Source organism: Pipistrellus hanaki (assembly GCF_964339955.1).
Source record: "Pipistrellus hanaki genome assembly, chromosome: 1".
NCBI classification, from domain to species: domain Eukaryota; kingdom Metazoa; phylum Chordata; class Mammalia; order Chiroptera; family Vespertilionidae; genus Pipistrellus; species Pipistrellus hanaki.
The window spans coordinates 38112663-38128953 of NC_140503.1; the positions used below are offsets into that span (position 1 = coordinate 38112663).

Below are 16291 nucleotides of genomic sequence, written 5' to 3' on the forward strand. Positions count from 1 at the left end.
CTGCTTTTGAGACCAAGACAATTCCTCCCCCAAAAGTCAGGGGAAATATAAAAAAATGAAATTAGTGATTAAGGATATAAATTAATTAATGTAATCATTTTGGCTTAATTATTTAAAGTCCAGTGTTTTTTTTTTTTTTCCTCTCAAGAACACCTGGAAATACTATCCCCTAGCTATCGAAATTCTACTGACATCTGTCATTTTATTGATGAATTTATAGCTCTCCTATACACCCAGGGAAGAAATAGAATCTTGAAGAAGATCCATGCAAAAATTATTATGTGATGACACATGCATACCATCGGAAAGGCCAGGACTTTTTTCACATTTGATATACCTGGGTGACAGACCTGCGTATGCTCGGTTTGTAGAGCTGACCATGTCCGTGGGAGGGGGCAGTGGTAGCACGGGGCTCGTTCTCCAGGAGCTCAGGCCCGAATTCTTATTGTGATCTTCTACCTTATTCTCAGCTATTACATCTAATTCAATCTGCAGATATTGTCACTTTTATCTTCAAAATACATCCGAAAGCCTACCACTCCTCACCTCCTTCCTGACTAACCACCTTCCCTGTCACTGCCAGCTCTTTCTGGCCACGGCCTCCTAACGGGTGTCCTGCTTTCATGCCTGCCTCTCTACAGTCTAATGTCTGTAGGGTTCCCAAGATTGAGCCTTAAAAAATATAAATCACATCACCTCTGTTCTCATACTTCTAAGGGATTACCCTATTATTCTTCTAAGAAAGCTCCAAGAGTTTGTCATGATCTGCGGGTCACGGAAGGCTCTCCGTCAGCTGTCTCTGTCGTCACCACTCTCATCTTCTCTCTCACTGTTCTCTGCCCCCAGACCTCTGCTGGATCCCCACTGGGCTTCCACATGTTGCTAACCCACTCCCAGCATTCCCACCCCACAGCCTGGAAACGTACTTCCTCTTACGTTTGTAACACTCTTCCCAAAATTTCCCCATGGCTCATTCCCTCACGGTACACAGGTCGCTGATCCTATGCCACCTTCTCTGAGAGGCCTCTTCTCACTGCTCCTGTAAAATCTGCCCCCCATCCTCTCCCCCCTCTGCCCCTACCCCCCCCCAACACAGTAGGTTACCCCACATGCAATTGCCATTTTTGAAGGTCAAAAATGGTAGAATAGCGTCAACTCTAATGAGTTCACCACATTGTACTTACCTGTCATCTTTCATACAGTTATTGGTTTGTTTATTGATTAGTGTACTGTCTATCTCCTCCAAGGACTGCAAGTATCTGCTAGGCAGCAAGCTGGATTGTTCTTCGCTAGACAGTTCTGAAACAGAGGCACCCACAGGTCACGCGCTGTGCACCTCCCCCGTCTTTTGCCCGGCCTTGGAGAGTTAAGCTCATCAAACTGCTCTCTGTGCAGTCACACCGGCATTTTTGGAGGCCAATCCCTTCCCCTACTTATCAAGAGCCACCCTCTTGTATCCTCAGGATTTTATTTTTGAGATCCTGCAGTTCTTTATACTGGTTTCTTTTCCAGAGTGTCTGGTTATAGGATTAGACTACACTTCTGAGAGCTGTGTACTGACACTCAGAACCCCTGTCAGAGGCACTTCAGAATGGTTTCTCTTGGTCATTGTAATCCCGCTCGTGACAGACACGCCCAGATTACCAGCCCTGGGGGTCCCTGTTCTTCTGCTTCAACAGCAGGCTCTTCCTGGGAGGTCAGCATGAAATCCAGGAGAGCAGTTCCTTTTGTTTCTTCCTCTTCCTCTGCATAATGAAATGATCAGCAAGACAAGGTTGAAAATATATTGTAAGTTCTGCTTTTAGAGGAATGATATTTCTTCCCATCCAAACTCAGAGGGCTGTTAAATTCTCCTTAATCCTATGACTTGCAAATGTGTCATTTCTTTGATCTTTTTAGGAATCGACTCATCGGAGTTCCCACCTTACTTAGCTGAGGATTTTAGATTTGCTTCTATGATGCCAGGTGCTTTCCAAACCATTTAATGGTGGATGGAAACTTCAGTTATCAATACAACAAAGTTTAGGACTTACCCCAAGAAATGTACTGAAGACTACAACTGGAGTTCTCAGTTACAGTTGATTCAAAGTATTACTTGAGTGTCCGGGTTAAAGAAAAAATATTTCATGGCAATTGTTACAGGTGGTGAGGCTGACTATTCAAGGCCATTGTGAAGGTATGGGGACTACTGCCATGGAATCTTGCCATGGGGGACAGAGTGTGGGCTCAGCTTCCAATGCAGCGAGGGTGAGTGGGAAATTATAGCTAAGGGTTGTGGCGGAGAGCAGAGGATGGAAAGTTACTAAGAGGAAACATCAGGAGTAAGGGGTGTTTACTGGCTAAACCGATCTAAGAGGATTCCTGCTGAAGACATGCCAGCATCACCTGGGGAATGTGGGGGAGGAGGAACCTGACTAGTTATTGAGGGTGGGGTTCTGGTTAAACTGACCTAGCAAGGTTCTTGCTTAAACTTGATTTTCAAGGCAGAGCACAGATGCGCCCAGGAGAAGGCTCAGGAGCGTGAGTAAAGTCTGGCCCAGCAAAGCATCGCTGTCAGCAGGTTGCAGATGAGGTGGCAGCAGCACAGAGGAGGAATGAAGCTCTGGATGTGGAGTCGGACGGACTCGCTTTTGAATCCCACTGCTCCTGTGTGTATTAGTCAGCAAGCAAGCCAGTCATTTTATCAGAAAATAATTTAAGAGAGGGGATTGGAGTGTGAGTATTAGAGACCCAAAAGGGTAAAAAGGGGCCCCTGGGCCACCAGAGAGATAGTAACTTTGGGAAGTGGTCACTGCCCCTGAACAAATGGAAACAAAGACAAGAAGAGGAGCTCAGAACCTGGAGGCTCCGAGCAGGGCCCTTTATAACCGGGACCCGGACCTCTGGGAAGGGGGTGCTGGGTGACCAGCACTCGTATGTCTGAGGGGCTGGTTCTGGGATGTGGAAAGCTGCAGTTGCTGAGGTGACACAACACTACTGGAGGGAATGGCGATAGTACCACGAAGCAAATAGCACAAGGCCCCTTCTCCAGCCCTCACGTCTCTCTAGCCAACAAAGAGCCACGGACAGAGCAGAAAGGTGGTGTGCAGGGCCCCCACCTCAGAGGGCACAGAAGGGTGGTTTTGAAACAGAAAGAAATCGCTTGAGAACCAGTACAATGGTCTTAGATGAATTGTACAACCTTTCTACGCTTCAACTGCTCTACCTGTGTAATGGGGAGAAATGCCTCCTTTAAGGTTATCGTGAGGATTACATGAATGATGCATGCACCCTGCTTGATACGTGTAGTGACAGCCACCACAGATCCATGCCCCTGATACCCCATCCAATCCCCTGATACCCCCTCCAGGTCACTCCAGCGGCCAGAGGGTAACAAGGGACGAGAAAAGGAAAGATGGAAAGAGGAGAGGAAGGAAAAGAGGGAGGGGAGAATGGGAGGAATGTGAGAGGTGCCCTGGGCTTATGGAGCCACTTCTAAGGGGAGATTTCACCCCACCAGAGAGAAGGGCCACAGTCCTGTGGGCCATCCCTGGTCTCCTTGGGTAAGCTTTTTCCATTTGGAAAGAATTACATGCTCCAAGCACTTTTAATGACTCTTACGGGTTGTTATGATTTTTGCAAAATCAAGGGAAGTAATAAATGTAACTGGAGGGAGGCGATCATTTGCTCAAACGAAGGCTCGGCGCGGTGGCTCAGCAGAGGATGACAGCAGGAGATCTTAATGAGGTAGACCACAAATTAATCCTGCCTTGTTTCTCCTTAAACTGTCCTCCCCCCCCCCCCCCCCGCCCCCCTTTTGTTTTCGCTGTGTCTCTGGCTGGCGCTAGCAGCTGTTCTGACTGTGCAATTAAGTCATTTCTGAGAGAGCCGAGCAGCTGGGTCAGTACTATATGTTCCGGTGATCACTGGCTGTCAGGGTGAATAATTAATAATCTGAGTGGTTATCGCGCTTATGGGGCCCCGTCTTCACGGAAGCTGGCAACTGGAAGCAAGACTGGTTTTCAGGCTTCTGTTTTCATCAACACGTTCAAGGGGGTGGGGGAGTAAAACCCACAGCCAGCCTCATAACCTCCAACGATATTGCTTACGCTGACTGTCGATGTGAAAAAAAATCAGTAAGACTAAATTTAGTCCAAGGAATTGAAAATGTGACTGCTCGTCCCACGCTGAGTTATCTCCCTGTGCCTTGAGGCCTCGTTTCCTTCCCAGATAATAAACATAAATTTCCTGTAATGCAAAAGGGTTACTTTCTGGAAGTGCAAATTGAAATGCTTCACATGAAATTAGTTTTTGCAGGTGGGAGAAATCTTAATTAAAGGGCTGCTTTGAAGGAGGGAACAGTCATCAGGCATTTTTCATTACTTTTGCCTTGGCACCAGCACATTCACATTAATGATCTAATTTCTGTTTTTCTTATATAATGGATGACATTAGATTAGCTTTCCCAACAGGTTCATTTCCAAAAAGTTAATGAAGACAAGTACATATGGTAGATTATTAGGGCTTCTGTGTACAACCAGCCCACAGCCCTGGATTTCACTTTCCATTTGGGGAAGAGATGAGATTTATCAGAAAAGCTTGTCTTATATATATATACTAGAGGCCTGGTGCATGGAATTTGTGCATGGAGGTGTGTGTCCCTCAGTCCAGCCTACCCTCTCCAATATGGGACATCCCTCTCAAAATCCAGGACTGCTGGTTCCAAGCCGTTCACCTGCCTGCCTTCCTGATTGCCCCTAACTGCTTCTGCCTGCCAGCCTGATCACCCCATAACCACTCCCCTGCCAGTCTGATTGATGCCTAACTGCTCCTCTGCCAGCCCAATTGCCCCTAACTGCCCTCTCTGGCCATCCTGATGACCCCTAACTGCCATCACCTGCCAACCTGGTCACCCTTAACTGCCCTCACCTGCAGGCCTTGTCCCCCACCAACTGCCCTCCCCTGCCAGCCTCATCTGCTCTCCTCTGTTGGTCTGGTCCCCCTGGAACTGCCATCCCCTGCAGACTTGGTTCCCCCAAACCCCCCCCAACTGCCCTCCCCTGCAGTTCTGGTCCCTCCCAACTCCCACCCCCACCAATCCTGCTGGCCATCTTGTGGCAGCCTTCTTGTGTTCACATGGGGGCACCCATCTTTGACCACATAAGGGCAGCCATCTTGTGTGTTGGAGTGACAGTCAATTTGCATAGGACTAGTGTCCTGGTGCACAAAATTCATGCATGGAGGGGGGTTCCCTCAGCCTAGCCTGCATCCTCTCTGATTGGGGTCCCCTTGGGGGATGTCTGACTGCTGGTTTAGGCCTGATCCAGATTTCAGTCGATCATCCCTCTCACAATCTGTGACTGCTGGCTCTTAACCGCTCACCTGCCTGCCTGACCGCCCCTAACTGCCTCTGCCTGCCTGATTATCTCTAATCCCTCTGCCTGCCTACCTGATCTCCCCTAACTGTCCTCCCCTGCTGACCTGATCTTGCCCCCAACAGCCCTTCCTTGCTGGCCTGATCTTGTCCCCAACTGCCCTCCCCTGCCAGCCCGATCTTGCCTCCAACTGCCCTCCCCTGCCAGCCTGATCTTGCCCCTAACTGCTTTCCCCTATCATCCTGATTGCCCCTAACTGGCTCTGCCTGTCTGATTGAACCCTAGCTGCCCTCCCCTGCTAGCCTGATCTCACCCCCAACTGCCCTCCCCTGCAGGCCAATTTGGTTTTGATTGGTTGGTTTCTATGCCAGTCAGTGTCAAAAGCTCTGCCTCCTAGGCAGCCATTGGCTCCTCACAGTTCACTTAGATTTGGTTCTGAATGGTCAGTTTCTATGCCAGTCAACATCTTTGGGTGTATCTCTGGGCCTGATCAGAGAGACAAGGCTGATCAGCAGCCCTCATGGAAGCCCAGAGAGAAACAGAAGCACGGCTGCTGGCGAAGCCCAGAGAGAAAGAGAGAGGTAATGGCTGACCAACAGCTGCCATAGAGGCTGCAGATCAGACCCTGCCTCTCTCTCCAGGCCTCTCTCCAGGCCTGATCTAGAGCCCCCTTGGCAATCAGTGCGGGTTCACTGCACCCACACCACAGCAACCCAGCACTGACTGCGGACTGACTTCCGGTCGGTCAAGCCTTCAGACATTTTAGACTTTTATGAACTCTGGGTTTTTATATATTAGGATACTAGAAGCCTGGTGCACAGATTCGTGCACCAGTGGGGTGCCTCAGCCTGGCCTGCACCCTCTAGCAATCCAGGACCTTCAGGGGAGATAGTAATGCATGAAGCAGCAAGCAACTGAGGAGGAGCCTGAGCCCAGGCCAGGTGCTGAGTCGCTCACACTCATTCCAGCCCCGCTGTGCCTGCCACCATGGCTCAGTAAGATTGCTGAGTGGCACACCTGCTCTGGTCAGTGCGCATCATAGCAACTGGTTGTCTGGTCATTTGGTCACTTGGGCTTTTAGGTATATGTCATCCACACTAGGAAATCACTTAACTATCAAAATTTCAGAGGACAAAGCACCTTCTCCATCTTCTCCAAATGAGTACATTTGCCACCAAATCAGGTTCTTTGTGACTTTCTTTTCTTTTTTTAAAAATATATTTTATTGATTTTTTTTTACAGAGAGTAAGAGAGAGGGATAGAGAGTTAGAAACATCGATGAGAGAGAGTCATCGGTCAGCTCCTCTTGCACACCCCCTGCTGGGGATGTGCCTGCAACCACGTTATATGCCCTTGACCGGAATCGAACCTGGGACCCTTCAGCCCGCAGGCTGACGCTCTATCCATTGAGCCAAACCGGTTTCGGCATTTGTGACTTTCCATAATTAAAAAGAAAAATGGATAAAAGTAATAAATTGAATGTAAAAGAATCAAAATTTGGAAACTTAAAAACTGATGTGTAGTGACCCAGTCTTGTCAGGGAGTGAGTGTTGGGGGCAGGGTTTTAAGCATTTACTGAAGGCAGAAAGAGGAGTAAAACAACTTTTTATGTATATATTTTAAGGCCAGACTACATCCACCTTCTCTTATATCAGGTTTCTTCTGGAAAGAACATATGATTTGGGGGTCAAAGGCCTTGGTTTGTTATTCTACCATTTTTAGAGAAGATGGAATAAAAAGACTGGGTTTACAATTGCTGTCTAAAACAGAAAAAAAAAAACCACAAAAAAACAAAAAAAAAAACTACAAAAAAAATGGAACACTGGTTTTCAAAATATAAACACTAGGGAACAAAGGACTACAACTCCTGACAAATGGTAACAAAAATAAAATAAAATAAAAACTAGGTGACTCTTACAGTCAATGCAATCCTAAAGAAAATCTCAAGTGTCCCCCCCCCCCCTTTTTTTTTTTTAATAAAAATTGAAAAGGAGATTCCAAAATTGGTAGGGAAATGCAAAAGACCAAGAATAGTCAAAACAACTATAAAAAAGAACAAAACTGGAGGGCTAAACGACCTGATTCCAAGACTTATTGTAAATCTACTAGAGGTCCGGTGCATGAAATTCATGTGGGGGGGCTGAGGAGGGGAGAGTCCCCTCAGGCCAGCCTGCACCCTCTCCAATCCAAGACCCTTCAGGGGGTGTCCAACAGCCGGTTTAGTCGCGATCCTGGGGATTGGGCCTAAACCAGCAGTTGGACATCTCTCTCATAATCCTGGACTGCTGGCTTCTGATCACTCACCTGCCTGCCTGTCTGCTGACCCCTATCTGCCCCCCACCTGCTGACCTGATTGACTGCCTCTGTGTGCTGACCTGATCACCTCTAACTGCCTCCCTTACCAGTCTGGTTGCTCTGAATTGCCACCCCCCCCCTCCTGCCTGCCTGGTCACCCCTTACTGCCTCCCCCCAACTGGTCTGGTTGCCTCTAATTTCCCCCAACCCATTGACCTGGTTGTTTCTTACTGCCCTACCCTGCTTGCCTGGTTGCCCCTAACTTCCCCCCTCTACCAGCCTGGTTGCCCCCAACTGCCCCCACCCCCACCACCCCCCCACCGGCCTGGTTGCCCCTCATGGCTCCCCTACCAGCCTGGTCACCCCATGCAGCCTGCTGTTTAGTTGTTTGATTGTTCCTCACTAACACCCATACTGGCCTGGTCGCTCCACGCAGCCTGCTTATTCAGTTGTTTGGTCATCCCTCACTAACCCCCCTGCTGGCCTGGTTGTAGGCAGCCATCTTGTGAGGGCATAATGGTCCATTTGCATATTATTCCATCTTTATTTTATAGGATAGTGATTGACAGTATGGTATTGGCATCAAGATAACAAACAGATCAGTGAAATAGAATAGAGATTATGAAAATAGAGTTACACATACCTGGCCAATTGATAGTCAAGAAAATTGCAAAGGAAATTCAGTGGAGAAAGGGTAGTCTTTTCAACAAGTGATGCTAGAATAATTAAATATCCATCCATTTGCTAAAAAAGAAAAGAAATGTGGGTAAATAAAAAGAACCTCAATATATATCTCACATCATTTTTGGTTAAAAAAAATCATAATAACCAAAATAAATCATAGGCCTAAAAGTAAAGTCCTGAACTATAAAACCTCTAGAACTTTTGTGACTTCATCAAATTTAAAACTTCTACTCTTTTTTTTTCTCTTAATTCTCACTGAGGATATTTTTCCATTGAATTTTATAGAGAGGGAAAGACAGAAAGAAATATTGATGACAGAGCAACACATCAATTGGTTGCCTCCTGCATGAACTCAGATGGAGGCCCAGGCCAGGGAGGAGCCTACAACCAAGATAGGGGCCCTTGATCAGAATCGAACCCAGGACCCTTTCTTCTGCAGGCCAAGGCTCTATCCACTGAGCCAAACAGGCAAGGGCTATTCTTCAAAAGACATTAAGAGACTAAAAAAACAATCTATAGAATATGAAAAACATTTGAAAAATCACATATCTGATAAATATTCATATCCAAAATATATAAAGAACTCACAATATTCAATAATCAGCAAACAACCCAATTTTTAAAATGGGCAAAAGATTTATACTGACCCATCACTAAAGAAGATGTATGAATGGTTAATAAGCTCATGAAAAGACACTTAACATCATCATTAGTCATTAAGAAACTGTAACGTGAAACCACAATGAGATAGTGTTACAGACCTATGCAAATGTGTAAAATGGGAAAGACTGACCATACCAGGTGTTGGCAAGGATGTAGAGAAGCTGGAGGTCTCATACACTGCTGATATGTGACAGGTACAAGCACTTTGGAAACAGTTTAGCTATTTCTTAAAAAGTTAAAAACATTCCTATCTTCTATCCCAGGTATTCCATTTCTAGGTATTTACCTAAGAGAAATGAAAGCCCATGTCCATTACAAAAACTTGGGCATAAATGTTCACAGCAGTTTTGTTCATAATAGCCCCAAAGAGAAATAACCCAAGTATCTACCATCATGGCATACACAAGTTGTGGTTTATCCATATAAAGGAATATTCTTCAAGAATAAAAGAGAATGAACTAGTGATACATGCAGCAACATGAATGGATCTCAAGATATGTATGCCAAACAGACAAAACCAGAACAAGAAGGGAGCATGTACATGCCATATAAATATTTCCATTTATATAAAATTGTATAAAATTAAAGTTAAGTTACAGAAAGCAGATCAGTGGTTGTCAGGGGATGGCAGTGTGGGGGTGGAGAGAAAGCTGGGGGTGGGGAAGGTGGAAGGATTCCCAGGAGAACTGAGGACATCTGTGGGGATAGTGGATATGTTCATTATCTTGATTGTAGTGATGGTTTTATCACTTTACATCTGTCAAAATTTACCAAATTTTACTTCATGTGAGCTCCACGGTATGTTAACTATACTTCATTAATGTTGTTTTTAAAAAGGACTGTGTTTCCCTAACCGGTTTGGCTCACTGGATAGACTGTCGGCCTGTGGAGTGAAGGGTCCCAGGTTCGATTCCGGTCAAGGGCATGTACATTGGTTTTGGGCACATCCCCAGTAGGGGGTGTGCAAGAAGCAACTGATCGATGACTCTCATTGATGTTTCGAACTCTCTATCCCTCTCCCTTCCTCCCTGTAAAAAAAAAAAAAAAATCAATAAAATATATTATAAAACACACAAAATAATAAAATAAAAAAGGACTGTGTTTAAATCATAGTTGAGTGAACGCGAACAAGTTTCTTAGACTCTCCATACTTGAGTTCCCTCAGGAGCCAAACAGGGACAATAATAAACATCTCAAGGAGGTGGTGCATCGACCCGGCAGTGACAGCCCTTAGGGAAGCTCAGCATCAATGGCCAGGAGGGCGTCTTGTCCTCCCTGGAAAGGACTTCATGTTCCTATTAATCCCTCAGTCAGGGTTCTCTCTCCAGGCGGTGTCTTTTATGTTCAGAAATCAAAGAACATGAGTTTTCAAGCTTAGATACTTTCATCTCTTAAGATGCCTTTATAAACAACGTCAGATGAGGGGGGAAATGAGAACACACGTAGCGTCCATAGCTTTGTTGAGTGCTCAGGTGGAGACAGCTTGCCTGATCAGCAAGTGACCCAATACATTCAAGCCATCTGGCCTGGGTGTGAACACCCGTATCCTGCCCCTCCACCACCACACGCACATCCACAGGATCAAACATTATAAAAGTATGCACCTTTAGAAAAAGGACTATATGCTTTGGAGTCAGATCTCAGGTCAGACCTTGACTTGTCACTCATGGGGTCTGTGACCTTGGACAGACCTTGGACAGCTCACTCCCCCTTGCTGAGCCTCAGTTTCCTCACTTACAGAGCCACTGTCCTGTAGGTTGGCTGTGAGAAACCGAAGAACCATGAGAAGTACCTTGGACAGCACTTGGCCCCAGGAAAGTACGGTACTCAGTAAGTTTCCCTAAGCCTAAGCCCTAAGGTAACACACTGCTTTGTACCAGCGCTTGGGTAGGAACCTCCTGGCCCCAAGCCAATGCCCTTTCTATTATATTCTGTTGCTAGCTCACCTGTCTGTGGCAGAAGGGTGATTGGACACCCGGGGTCTTAGCGCTCATTCTGGTGTTCTTGCCACTGTGCAAGGTCTTTACTTATTATTTTTTTTAAATAAACACCACGAATCAGAATTAATTTATTAACGCTGGGGAAATGGCACCTAGAGATGAAATCATATTAGTGAGAGACCAGGAAAAATCCCTTTAGACTATAACCCACTGCTCTTAATGACTAGTGCAGCCCCTAGTGCCTCTCCAAGGTGCATTCTCTGATTGCTGTTGCCCCTGAACCAAAACCCTTGCTAGAGCTTTACACCCAGGAACCCCCGTGCTGGACTGGGCGGGATGCTGTGGTTGCATAGCTGTTGTTGTGGCGGCCCTCCACCACAAGATGGCACACGACTCTCTTCTTTCAGAAGAGAAAGGCTACTAGCAAGGCAGTGGAAGTCTGAAGTCAGGCCTGTTTCAGATCAGATGAAAATGCAATTCGTGCTTTAACAGGTGCTTGCCTCACTCTTAAAATGGTACGGAAACACCAAAGATCATGAAAGGAGACTCTGTGGAGGCTCAGGAGACAGTGGGAGAAGGGGAGACTGTTTGGGGGAGAACGTGGAGAACTGGTTGGAAATTGTAAGATTTGCCATCTTGGTGCTTATACTTGGCCTTATTGCTCCTTCTGTGGCCATATCCTTGTCAGAGCTCTACCTTCAAAATGGGGTAGACCAGGGTTCTCTGCTCCTGACCCAGCGTTTATTTGAACCTTGACTAAACATTAAAACCACCGAATTCCTCCCACAAAATGTGAGCGCATTCCTTAGCTCTTTCCCCACAACAGCGAGGGCACGTTGTTCCCATGTTCTGCCCTTGCATGTTCACTGAAGGCAACATTTCTTGTTGTTGTTGTGCCAGGGAAGGAATACGGGAGTGGAATTAATTTCCATCTCACTTCAGATACACCTGTGCTTGGGCTGTAGGCTTCGAGCCTAGTCTCAGAGCCACGGCACCATGTAGCCCTCTACAAATGGGGCAACCATTTCTCTCCACGTCCTTCCTCCTCACATAGAAGCTAAGCGGCTTATAAAAAGCATATTACCGAACCTCATGAATTTGGAAAGTCTCCTCCGTAGCTCATAAATCTCACGTTATAAGCAAGAAAATGTCTTGATTGACTAAAGTGAGGAAGAAAAAAACGCAGTCCATGACCTAGGCAGTTCTGCAGTGCCAGAGAGTGAGTCACAGAGTCATTGAAGAAACAGCCCTGTGGTAGGCAGCTGCTGGACACAGGGCCCTAGTGTGCCAGACGGAAAGGCTAGGGCTCCTGCTCTAAGTGGTGGACAACCGCAGAAGAGTTTGATGAAGGCGGTTCATATTTTCAACAGAACCCCCAAGGTGGAGGACAGGTTTAGGAAGGATATTCCTATATGTAGGGAAATTAGCTAGGATGCGATTATAGTAATTCAGGCAAGAAAGGATGGTGGCCTGACCAGGACAGGGGGAATGGTAAAGAGAGGAGCATTTACAGGACTCACTCAAAAAGAGCTTATCAACCAACTGAATGTGAGAGATCAAGAATGATTCTAAGTTCCTAGCCTACAGGAATAGGAGGAATGGCAGCAGGCAGAAGAGTTGACTTAGAACAGTGATTCTCAACATTTCTAATGCCGCGACCCTTTAATACAGTTCCTCATGTTGTGGTGACCCCCAACCATCAAATTATTTTCGTTGCTACTTTATAACTGTAATTTTGCTATGTTTATGAATCGTAATGTAAATATCATGACCCACAGGTTGAGAACCGCTGCTGTAGAGCCTAAGCTTATTGGAAAACACAGATATTTACATTACGATTCATTAACAGTAGCAAAATTATAGTTATGAAATAGCAACGAAAATAATTTTATGGTTGGGAGTCACCACAACATGAGAAACTGTATTAAAGGGCTGCGGCATTGGAAAGGTTGAGAACCACTGCCTTAGGAGGAAGGTGGTAAACCTGGTTTTGTGCCTGTTGAGTTGAAGTGCTCCAAGGACATCCAGGTGGGGGCACCCAGCAGGCAGAGACACACAGCAGGAGCTTGTACAATAGAAGGCTCTAGGCTGGCGGTATTTATTGGGGAGACAGCACAGGCAGGTACAGTTCAAACCAGGAGAGTGGCGGAGACTGTCCTGGAAGGAAGTAAAGAGGGAGAAAAGCAGTGGAGAAGAAGAGGTTTCTGGGAATGACGTTTAAGGGGTAAGTAGCGGAAGGGAGCTGTTGGAAAGAGAAATCCACAAAGGAGACAGAGGAGGAATGGTGGAGAGGTGTGAGCAGAAGCAGGAAAGCGCATTGCCAGAGACATTATGTGATTAGGGACCCCGAGGAAGAAGGACTCAATGGGTTCAGATGCAGCAAAGAGACCGGTAAGGTAGAGACTGCCACGCCCCACACTTGTTGCAGAAGTGGGTGGCCATGGACAGGAGAGCGAAGGGAAGTCGAGAAAATGGAGACCATGAAGGTGGATTACCTTCTGGATGGCATTGGGTGAGAAGGGGGGGAGAGAGATGGGTGATGGGGATAGTGGCTGGTGGGGTGGGATGGGGACTGGACAGGGCTGACCTGGCTAGAGGGCAGAGGGAGCTTCTGTTTGGTTGTGTTTTATGGGTTTCGTTGGCAAAGGAGAGCCTTTATGTTTATGGGCCGTATTGAAAGAAGAAGCAGCGGGTAAGTACTAGTACGCCCAGGAGAGAGGAGACGAGTGGACAGAGTCTTAAGAGGGCTGAAGGAGGTGTGCGGGATGATGAGTGAGCTTCGACAAGAGGATGTGCCTTATCCTCCGAGACTGGAGGAAAGGGCGTCGGGATGGGTCGGTGGGTAGAGATAAGCTTGTAAGTGAGAGGGTGAGAAGCTGACTGTAAACAAGAGAACAGCGGGGACAAGGTTAGAGGTGGAAGACGCTGCGGGACATTGCCACCGGTGGGCAGCAGCACGGGCGTGGATTCCAGGCGGACCCGGATCCGGCTGCCGTCCCATCACTCAGCAGTGATTTGACCTTGGTACGCTCTGATCTCCCTGAGGACTCGATTTTCTCATTTATAAAATGGAGAGATAATAGGGCTCCCTCTCCTTTAGGGTGACCGTGAGAATTAACTATGATTCTATGTACTCTATGCATGGGTGACACTGATGATCATGCAGCAAGTCAAAAAGCTAAATATGCCAGATAAATTCGTGGCCCAAACAGTGTGACAAATTTTGGTTTAGATGTCTTTCCACTGCCTCCCACAAAACTGAAAATAACTCGAGGGCAGGAACCATATGTCTTATTTTCTTTGTCTCCCCGGCATCCAGTCCAATGCCTGCCTCACGGGGGCTCCAGTAAGGGGGGTTCCGTGCCTGGATAAACAGGCTGCGCAGCGTGAGCCCGACGGCAGCTCAGGCTCCCGACTCTCGGAGGCGTGTCCCTCACACCCCAGTCCATCCCGGTCCCGCTGCCCTTCTCTGTGCTCGCCTCCCTGCGACAGTACTTACTCTGTCTTTGTGGTCACTAGGCCAAAGAATAAGAACTCCCTGATTTGGGCCGAAACCGGTTTGGCTCAGTGGATAGAGCATCGGCCTGCAGACTGAAAGAAAGGTCCCAGGTTTGATTCCGGTCAAGGGCATGTACCTTGGTTGTGGGCACATCCCCGGTGGGAGTGTGCAGGAGGCGGCTGGCCGATGTTTCTCTTTCATTGATGTTTCTAGCTCTCTATCCCTCTCCCTTCCTCTCTGTAAAAAATCAATAATATATATATATTCCCTGATTTGGGCTCTTCACAGGCACACTGCACTTTGTTGCACTCCATTTGATTGCACCTCACGGACGTTTCATGGTTTTTTAACAGATGTCATCCTTTTTAAAAATTGAAGGCAAAAGACCCCACCAGCAAAGAGAAACAACTCAATCTATTCTGATACTCACTTAATGGTGGCGGCCTGGGATGGAACCCTCAATAGCTCTGAGGTAGGCCTGTCTTCAGTTCTGAAAATACAAAAGCATATTATTCATCATCATTAAAGCCAGGAGATCTGTTCCAATGGAATCCAAAATCCCCGGATTTAAGAAGGAAGAGAGAGGTGATGGCTGGAGAGGCGTCTTTAAATGGCCTGCGTTTAGGACCACCAGCACCCCAGGCGGGACTGAGCTTCAGGAGGCTGACCAGGTTGGGGTCCGGATGCTGAGACCCAGCCCCAGAGGGACAGAGGAAGGGCAGCAGCAGCAGGGAGCAGCCCATTCCACCAGGGGGCGCCAGGCAGGCCAGCAGGCGGGTCTGGGAGTCTGGATGGAGAAAAGGGCACCAATCAGCGTCACCAGCAGAAGCCACAGGTTATCTGTCTGGTTGCCAGTTTGTTCACCTTGGCTACCCCCTCCCCAAACTTCTATAAAAAATAATGTATTTTGAAAACACTCTCCTCCTCTTCCTCCTCCTCCTCCTCCTCCTCCTCCTCCTCCTCCTCCTCCTCCTCCTTCTCTCTCTCTCTCTCTCTCTCTCTCTCTCTCTCTCTCTCTCTCTCTCTCTCTCTCTCTCTCTCTCTCTCTCTCTCCCTCTCTCTCTCTCCCCCCTCCCTCAGATGAGATGCAGACATGCAGCTAAAGTGCCACCTTCAGACATTCAGGGGTACACGTGCCAACAAATGAGTACATAACGGAGACAAAACAAGGAATTTGGAAAATCCATAACCTGCACATCCTTCCCTCCTCAGATCATCCCAGGCTTGGCCACTGAGTCTTGCAAGCGGAGGTGGAGTTTATAAGGGTGTGACTTTCCCCCAGAATACCAAAAAATCAAAGGCTCTGGGTTCTTCCTGCCAAACCACTCGCTGACCACCAGGGGTCAGGCTGCAGCTAAGAACAGACAGTGGACACGCCAAAGCAGAGCGCTGTCCTTGTTCCCGCAGGCCCCGCCCCACGTGCCAGCGAGCTCACCCCAACTCGGCCAGGCTGAGCCAACAAGCGGCCTGTGGGGTTCCTTTCCCATTTGCAATAGAAGCTGCCGGGAGTTGAGTTAGCCCCCAAGCAAGTCATCCCCTCCTTTCCTCTTGTTAAGTTTGGGAACCACGCACCTCAGAATCATGGAGGGGGAGAAGGGAGGAGCTTATTAAAAACCTAGCTGGTTTGGCTCAGTGGATAGAGTGTCAGCCTGTGGACTGAAGGATCCCGGGTTCGATTCTGATCAAGGGCGCATGCCTGGGTTGTGGGCTCAATCCGCAGTGGGGGGCAGTGCAGGAGGCAGCTGATCAATAATTCTCTCTCATCATTGATGTTTATATATCTCTCTCCCTCTTCTTCCTCCCTGAAATCAATAAAAAAATATATTTTTTTAAAAAGCAGACACTGAGCCCTGCTT

The 16291-nt window shown here is 47.4% G+C and overlaps 1 long non-coding RNA gene across 1 annotated transcript; it reads right to left on the reverse strand.

The window, feature by feature from the left end:
* Window positions 1-1190: 1190 nt before the first annotated feature.
* LOC311624865 lies at window positions 1191-15009 on the reverse strand. The gene is made up of 3 exons (XR_014795397.1): window positions 14866-15009; window positions 8293-8393; window positions 1191-1299 (listed from the first exon to the last, which is right to left on the reverse strand). It is a non-coding gene; the product is annotated as an uncharacterized lncRNA (long non-coding RNA).
* Window positions 15010-16291: the final 1282 nt, after the last annotated feature.